Here is an 8263-nt window from a genome sequence, read left to right on the forward strand (position 1 = left end):
AAATGCTTTAGGCTTTTCTTTAAGGAATGTTTCCCATATCATTCTAGTAAAATCATCAACATAAAACACAAAATACCTTTCTCTATAGAATCCTCTTGCCCTTGAGGGACCACTCAATCTTGTGTGAACAATCTTTAGCTTCTCTATAGTAGTTAAATTCTTACTAGGAAAAGATACCTTCTTCTGCTTAACCAAAATACATTCTTTGCAAACAATATTAGTAGGCTTTATTATCTTAGGTAGATCTCTAACTGCAAATGTGCTACTAACTTTCACAATGTTATCAAAATTTATATGCCATAACCAATTGTTATCCACTTTTGCAACCAATCATGTTATCTTAGTAGGATTCAACTAAAATACATTACCTTTGGACCTTATTCCTATTCCAATCAACTTACCATCTTTATCTTTGATAATGCAAATCTTTTCTATGAATTGCAAGTGATAAAATTTATCCACCAACTATCCAACACTCAACAAGTTAGGCTTTAATCCATCAAAAAAGTAAACATCATCAGTGTTAGTGTATCCACAAAGAGTAATAGATCATATCCCTATGATGTGATAGGTTACAATGTTACCAACTCTAACAATACCTCCATCATGATTCCTAAACCTAAGAAACTTATTCATATCACCAGTCATGTGATGTGAACATCCACTATCTATTAGAGAATCAAATTTTTTTTAGCTTGAGAAACTAGAGCTCTTTCTTCTCTAATTTCTATGTCAAGATCATCTTCTTTAATAGCTAAAAATCCTAGCTCATCATCACTCTCTCTCTCTCTAAACTTTTTTATCGAATTCTTTATCTTCATTTGTATACAAATAATTTCTAGGTCTTCTAAGATTAAACTTTCACTTATACTTTTTCTCTATTTTAGGATATTTACATGCATAATGACCAAATTCATTACAATTCCAACATTTACATATATTCTTACCATTAGGTTATCTTCTTACAAGAAGGGATATACCTTCTTCAATATTCTTATCTTCATTAGATCTAGTTCTACTGCTGCTAGCAAAATCTCCATGTATGCTCGCACTTCTAGACAAATTTGGTTGAACACTTAAGGCAGTAAAAGTTGTTTCAACTCTTGTCAATTCTCCAGACTATCTTAGTCCTTCTTCTATTGCTTCCAATATTTCAAGAAAAGTTTCCTTGGTGAAATTCTTAGTATAAGGTATCAATAGTTCAATCATCTAGGCTACTTTCTTGAATGGTGGTGTCAATTTTTTCAAGATCTTCCATACAACCTAATCTTCTTCCTTGGTTCCACCATATGACTTGATTCCTATGGAAATCTTAGATATCCTACCACCATAGCTTATTACAGATTCATCTTCCATCATTTTAGCATCTTGAAATGCACATATCCAATTCTACAATCTTATTCTCTTTGTATGTTTATCTCCTTCAAAAATATATTCTAATGATTTCCAAATTAGATGGGATGTTTGAATTGACTTTACCTAACTGTATTCATTCTTAGGAAGAGCTGGCAATAGAGCTTCTTTGGCTCTCATATTACACATGAATATATCTCTGTCTACTTCACTATATTCTTCAAGTTTTACTTCTTACACAATTTCTTTGTTATCTTTTGTCAAAATCCAATAACCTAGTCCCATGCATAGTAGACAAGTCTTCATCTTTTCTTAAGAATTGGCATAGTTTACTCCATCAAACTTAGGACTATCCATTCTGAAATGACTAGTTGTTGATCTCCCAAAGTTGTTAAGATTTCTTTTCAAGGACCTGATGCCCTAATACTAATTCTTAGAATATATAGTTCACCAATATAAATGAGAAGGGGGGAGGGGGTGAAGGTGAATTAGTTATCCAAATATTATCACAATTATCAATCTTTATAAAACTAAACCATCTAAGAAATGTAATTAGAAACCACAACAAGATACTCATGCACAATAACACCAGATATGTTAACTAGAAAAATCCCTAATCAGAGGGAAAACCCCTATGGGGATGGTACCCACAAGATGATATACTAATATAAATATTTCTTGTTAGAGGATGGACCCTATTAGGAGTCTATAACAATATTCAGTATAGATCAGTCCCTATTAAAAGATTCCAACCCAGTTAGGAGTTGTGCCAACCTTATTAGGAGTTGTGGAAGGCAAATCGACCCACTTTCCAAATAGCTTTAGGGGCATACAAATGTATGGAGACCATCTTAAGTATCTTCCCTTGGTGGCTCTTATTATTATGTTATATTTATTGATGATGCACCTAGAAAAATATGGGTTTATTTCCTTAGACAAAAATATGATGTATTTCAAACTTTTAAGAAATGGAAATGCTTGGTTGAATATTAGATTGGTAGGACATTAAAATATCCTAGATTTGATAATGGTGGTGAGTATTGTAGTCATGAATTTGAAGATTATTTATCCACTAGTGGTATTCGTAGACAAAAAAATATTCCAAGGACTCCATGGGAAAATGGAGTGGTTGAATGCATGAACAAGACAATAATGTAGTGTGCAAGGAGCATGTAGTTACATGTTGGGTTGCCCTTTAACATGTGGGTGGAGGTTATCAATACTATTGTATATTTGATTAATAGTGGTCCCTCTACTCCTTTGGGTTGTGGTATGCTAGAGGAAGCATGGACTAGTAAAAATGTGAGTTACTATTTTTCAAAACCTTTAGTTGTGAAACATTTGCATATATAGATTTTGAAAATAAGATCAAGTTGGAAGCTAAGTCAAAGAAGAGTATATTTGTTCAATGTGAAATTGATGAATTTTTTTATAGGCTTTGGGATTTTGAAAATAGTAAAATTATAAGAAGCAAGGATATCATATTCAATGAGAAAGTGTTGTACAAAGATCTATTGTGGCAACATAAGAAGAAAGAAATGATTATGCAGTGTTTGATGGTACTCAAAATGAATATATTCCAGTAGTCCCTCATATTTTGTAACAACCACAAAAGAAAATACCACACACCCCAATGAATGTTAGATAGTCAACAAGGCTAAGTAGACCTTTAAAAAGATTTTCTCCCTCCTTGAACTCTATTTTATTAACTGATGCTAGTGAATCTAAATGTTATGATGAAGTTGTCTAGGTGGATACAAAGATTCAATGGGAGTCTAAAATGGTAGAAGAAATGGACTCCTTGCTAAAAATAAGACTTGGTATTTATGTAATTTTCTTTGAGGTAAAAGGGATTTATAGAATAAATGCTTTATAGGTTGAAAGAAGAGGATGGAGGTAAGAAAATATTTAAAGCCAACTTAATTGTAAAAGGATTTACATAGAAAAAGGGCATTGATTTTGATTAGATATTCTCTCCTATTGTTAAAATGAGTTCTATTTGTATTATTTTAAGTATTGTGGCTACTGATGATTTGGATTTGGAGCAGCTTGATGTTAAAACAACCTTTCTTCACAATGATTTAGATGAAGAGAGATATATTGCACAACCACAATGATTTGGGTGTCAACGGTAAGGAGAACATAGTGTGTAGATTGCATAAAATTTTATATGGCTTGAAGCAAGCACCTCGGAAATGGTATTTGAAATTTGATAGTTTTATGCATGAATATGGCTACAATAGGTGTCATTTAGATCATTTTGCTTATTTTAAGAGGTTGCATGATGACATCAACATTATTTTATGTTCACGTGTTGATAATATGCTTGTAGATGGGTCTAACATGGATCACATTAAAGGGTTAAAAGAAAAGATGGCACATTCATTTTCTATGAAGGATTTGGGGGAAACAAAATAAATCTTTGGTATGAAGATTTGCAAAGATAGGAAAAATAGAAAATTGACTTTATCTCAAGCTAATTATATTGAGAAGTTGTTGCAACATTTCTCTATGGAGAATGCCAAAGCTATCGACACACCTTTGTCTTGTCATTTGAAATTAACTAAGGAGATGTGTCTAAAGGCACATGAAGAGGAGGATAAGATTTCCAAGGTACTTTTGCTTCAGCTATAGGAAGTTTGATGTGTGCTATGGTATGGCTGAGGTTAGATATTGCACATACAGTGGGAGTTGGTATATGAGTCATCTAGGAATTGAACATTGGAATGCGGTCAAATGGATTCTCAAATATTTGAGAGGAACATTCAGTAATTGTTACATTTTGGGGGCTCTATTACTAACTTACAAGGCTATGTTGACTCAGATTTGATAGGGGATATTGATACTAGAGGGAACACTATAGGCTATGTATTTACTATTGGTGGAGCAGCAGTGAGCTTGGTTTCTAGGTTACGAAAGGTGAATGCCTTATCCACTATAGAGGCAGAGTATGTTGTTGCTACAAAGATAGCCAAGGAGATAATATGGATTCAGTTCTTCATGGGAGAATTGGACACCCACAGAGGGATAATTATTTTTTTACAAATAGCCAAAGTGTCATTCATCTTGCAAAGAATTATTATCTACATTCCAACACAAAATACATACAACTGTGGTACCATTTCATTTCAATCAATTTTGGATGATGGACAATTAAAGTTGGACAAGATACATATAGATGATAATCTAATAGATATATTTCCAAAGGTAGTGACAAGGGAGAAATTGAACTCCTTTTCAACTTTGGTTGGTCTTCTTGACCAAATAGAATAAAAGTACAACTAAGTCTAGGCAATAATAGAATTGGGCTCATTTTTTGACAAAAATTGGTCAAATTTTCTACTCATGTTGGTTGAATATTATACATATTGTCTTGTCACTATTTTTCTCATCAAAAATTTGACTAATCCTTGTTAACATCAAAAATTTTGTCAAAAATGGCCTTCCTTGTATGCAAAAAGGGTCATCAAACTTTCAACCAAACTTAGTTGAAATGGCCCCCTCGATTGACCAGGATGTCGAACCCACAATGACATTGTAGTTGACACTTTGGTCAAAATTTCAACCAAACTTAGTTGAAATGGCTCCCTTGATCGACCAGGATGCCAAACCCACAATGACATCCTAGTCGATGCTTTGGTCAAAATATTGACCAATGTTAATCAGTATTGGTCAATCTTTTGACCAATGTTGATCAACATCGGTTGATCTTTTGACCAATATGATTTGTTTAAAAAATAACCTAAAGATAAACATCCAAAGAAATCACCAACGACATCCTGGTCGGTGATTAGTTTGGATATTTATCTTCAGGTGTTACTATTTGTTTGTTGGATTTTTTGGAGAGTTTCAAAATGGAAGTCCAAAAACTCCAATAGAAGACCTGATTGGATAATTATAAGATGAAGAAGAATACTCACCTAGTAGCAATATCACATGAGATAAAACAAATTTTTCATGACTAACTGGGAACAATCAACTATGTAAGTGGCATCCATAGATGGGATTAAGGAAATATTATTGATTTGAAAATCATTTGAATGCACCTTGCAAGCTTACACTAGGAATTTGCCAAGTATCATATGTAGTTATGCAACCACCTTCTGTTGTTCCCCTACCATCCCAAAAACATGTTCCCTTGTTCCCATATCAGGTAACTCCAGGGATCTACTATATAAATTTTAAATACTTCAGTGAGAACCAATAGAAGTCTAATACCACTTATTCCATTCCTAAATGAATGTGCAAGAAAGTAAATAAATTCAAAAATGTATCAAATAGAAAAAAGAAAATGTGAAAGAATAAGAGCACCACCTCACCCACGAAGGAACGCACTTGCAAACTTATCTCTAATGCTAGAGTACTCACACAATAGCATTTCATTAATAAACTAGATTTTTCAGGATCCACCAATAAGGACTTTCCCTCAATATGTACTCAATGGGAAATAAAAACTCTAATTAAACCTATTACAAATTCTTAAAATGCAACCTAACTCTAAAGAGCATAATAAGAGGATAGAGGGGTAAATCAATAATTTGAAACTTTTGAACTTGTAAAAGTTCTCTAAATTGGTAATTCAAAATATACATTTCCTACCATTCATAAAGGTTTGTAATCATCTGGCATCAATTCGGATCAAAAATGCAAAAAAGTTGTCATGTTTAGCAAGAAATTGCAAAAGTGCAAAAATGCAATTTTTGAAAAGTCATCATAAAAGTCCTTTCTAACCTCCCAACATTCATAATCATTAAGTTTTGGGTTTAAATAGTTTTATGAAAGTATTTAAGACTTATTGTATCCCTCTCATACAAGACCATCAAGTTGTATAGAAGAATCAACATTTTTATGAAGGAAAAAGTTGTTTTCTAGAGTAATCTTGTCTTGTATGGCCTTGTACAAATTGGTGAGGATGGATAATGCACATGTGAAGTTACATATATGTGTTAGATTTCATTTTCACTTTTTTTGGTTGAATTTGATTAATTTTGGAGATCTAGTTACAACATTTTCTTTTACTACAAGTCTAAAACCCTCAATTCAAGGATTTGGAGCCAAGAAATGGCCTAAACTTGCAATTTCTCATATCATTGGAAAGTGATGCCCTTTGGTGAAATTCAAGTAGGTAGGGTGTGTTTTAATACTCCAAAGGCTCAAGACATGAAAAGCTCATTTGCCACCTCAAACTTGATGCCCTAGGCTAAATATAACTATGTATTTAGCCTTAGAATGGATTGTTTGAGCAAGTGATCAACAAAAGAAGATTGTGGGTCAAGTTTTCTTGATTGAATAGTTCAACCTTAGTCTATAGGAGGTCACCAAATCAATAGATTAGTTTCATGCACCCAATTGAGGTAATTATAACAAGCCTTAGCCAAATTTGATTACCTAGGCTAAAGTATTGTTTGTGGTTGCTTTGTGTTGTTGGAATGAAATTTATTGTTGGTGTTTGGGGAAAAGTAAGAGTTATATTTGAACTTTTAAATCCATTTCAATAAGTCTTGAAGCCATAATATTAACCTTGTTTGGAGAGTAGTTGCTAGGAGAGACCTAGTCTACAAGAAGGCTAAAAAGTGACAAATCTACAATATAGGCAGTCACTCTTTTGGTAAATTGTTTGGTGATTGAAACAAGTATAAAATCCTTATTTTGAACTAGTATAGTAAGCCTTAAAACTTGGGTTAGCATATTGAAACTTATAGTGCCTTGTGAGGAAGTAGGAACCAAATACTAAAGTACGAACCTAGAAGAAGGTAGAAGTTTGTGTTAGTGCATCATTACATTGATCCATATCACAGGTTTGGATTGGAAAGAAGATCCTATTGTGTACTCTACATTAGGATGGCCCTGATTTGACCATGGTCAAAGAATTACCATTGGAAGACAATCACACTACTACCCAAGAGTTGGGATCCTTTGCTTGGAGGGGAAACATGTCTCTTTTTTTAGGAAGAAGGTATTTTATTCATTAGAAAATAAGAAATCTAAATCAAATGGATTATATTTAGACATTAATAGTATGCATCTTGGCTATATTTATAGTTTTTAGGTACCTCATGAAGATTTTAATGAGGCAATCATTCAAGTACAAGTGAAAAAGAAGGCCAACTTGAATTACTATGCATAGACCTATGATTAGACAATCTTGTAGTTGCAACTCAAATTAAAGAGACATTTTAATATTTCAGTTCATCTTGAGGTCATACACACGTGATCTTAAAGTGATCTAAGCATAAAGTATATTGATTTATAAATGTTTGTAATCTAATAAACAATAAGAAAATCCCTTGAAATATTTAAGCTTAAAACCCAATACAATTTTACTATTTAGACTATTTACCATTGTCAGCTTACCAACAAGAATGAAAATTAAAATCCCAATACTTATCAAAATGTTTCATTCCAATTGCATCAAACTCATCTATAAAGATGGTAGAAGGAGCTTTCTCTTTTGTAGCCTGAAATGCATCTTGAACAATTTTTGCACCGTTTCCAATAAACACCTAAATTGCAAATGTCCAAGCAAGAATTAGCATTAGCCACTCTTATAAAGAAAATGTAGAGAGTTTTATGTAATTAAAATCCAATGATGATCAAGAAAAAAATTAAGTAATTAAAACCAATTCATTTGATGAGCTTGAAAAAATTATAAAACTAAAAAAAATCACTACTTTTGGTTATAATGATAATCATTAGTATAAATCATGCCTCATTGTGACAAATAAAGCCAAATATGTTCTACTTGACTTCAAGAAACTATGTCATAAATTATAACTCATTCTCAAATTTCCTATAGAGAATTATATTGAAAGTGTTGGTGACTAAACTATTCATGACCAAGGGATATATATTTCTTTTCAAATAGAATCAATGTTCATAATGTGGAAATCAATAGAGCACCTATTAAAAT

Source organism: Cupressus sempervirens, chromosome 11, assembly GCF_028749045.1.
Source record: "Cupressus sempervirens isolate cs-2001-9-10 chromosome 11, ASM2874904v1, whole genome shotgun sequence".
In the NCBI taxonomy this organism is placed as follows: Eukaryota; Viridiplantae; Streptophyta; class Pinopsida; order Cupressales; family Cupressaceae; genus Cupressus; species Cupressus sempervirens.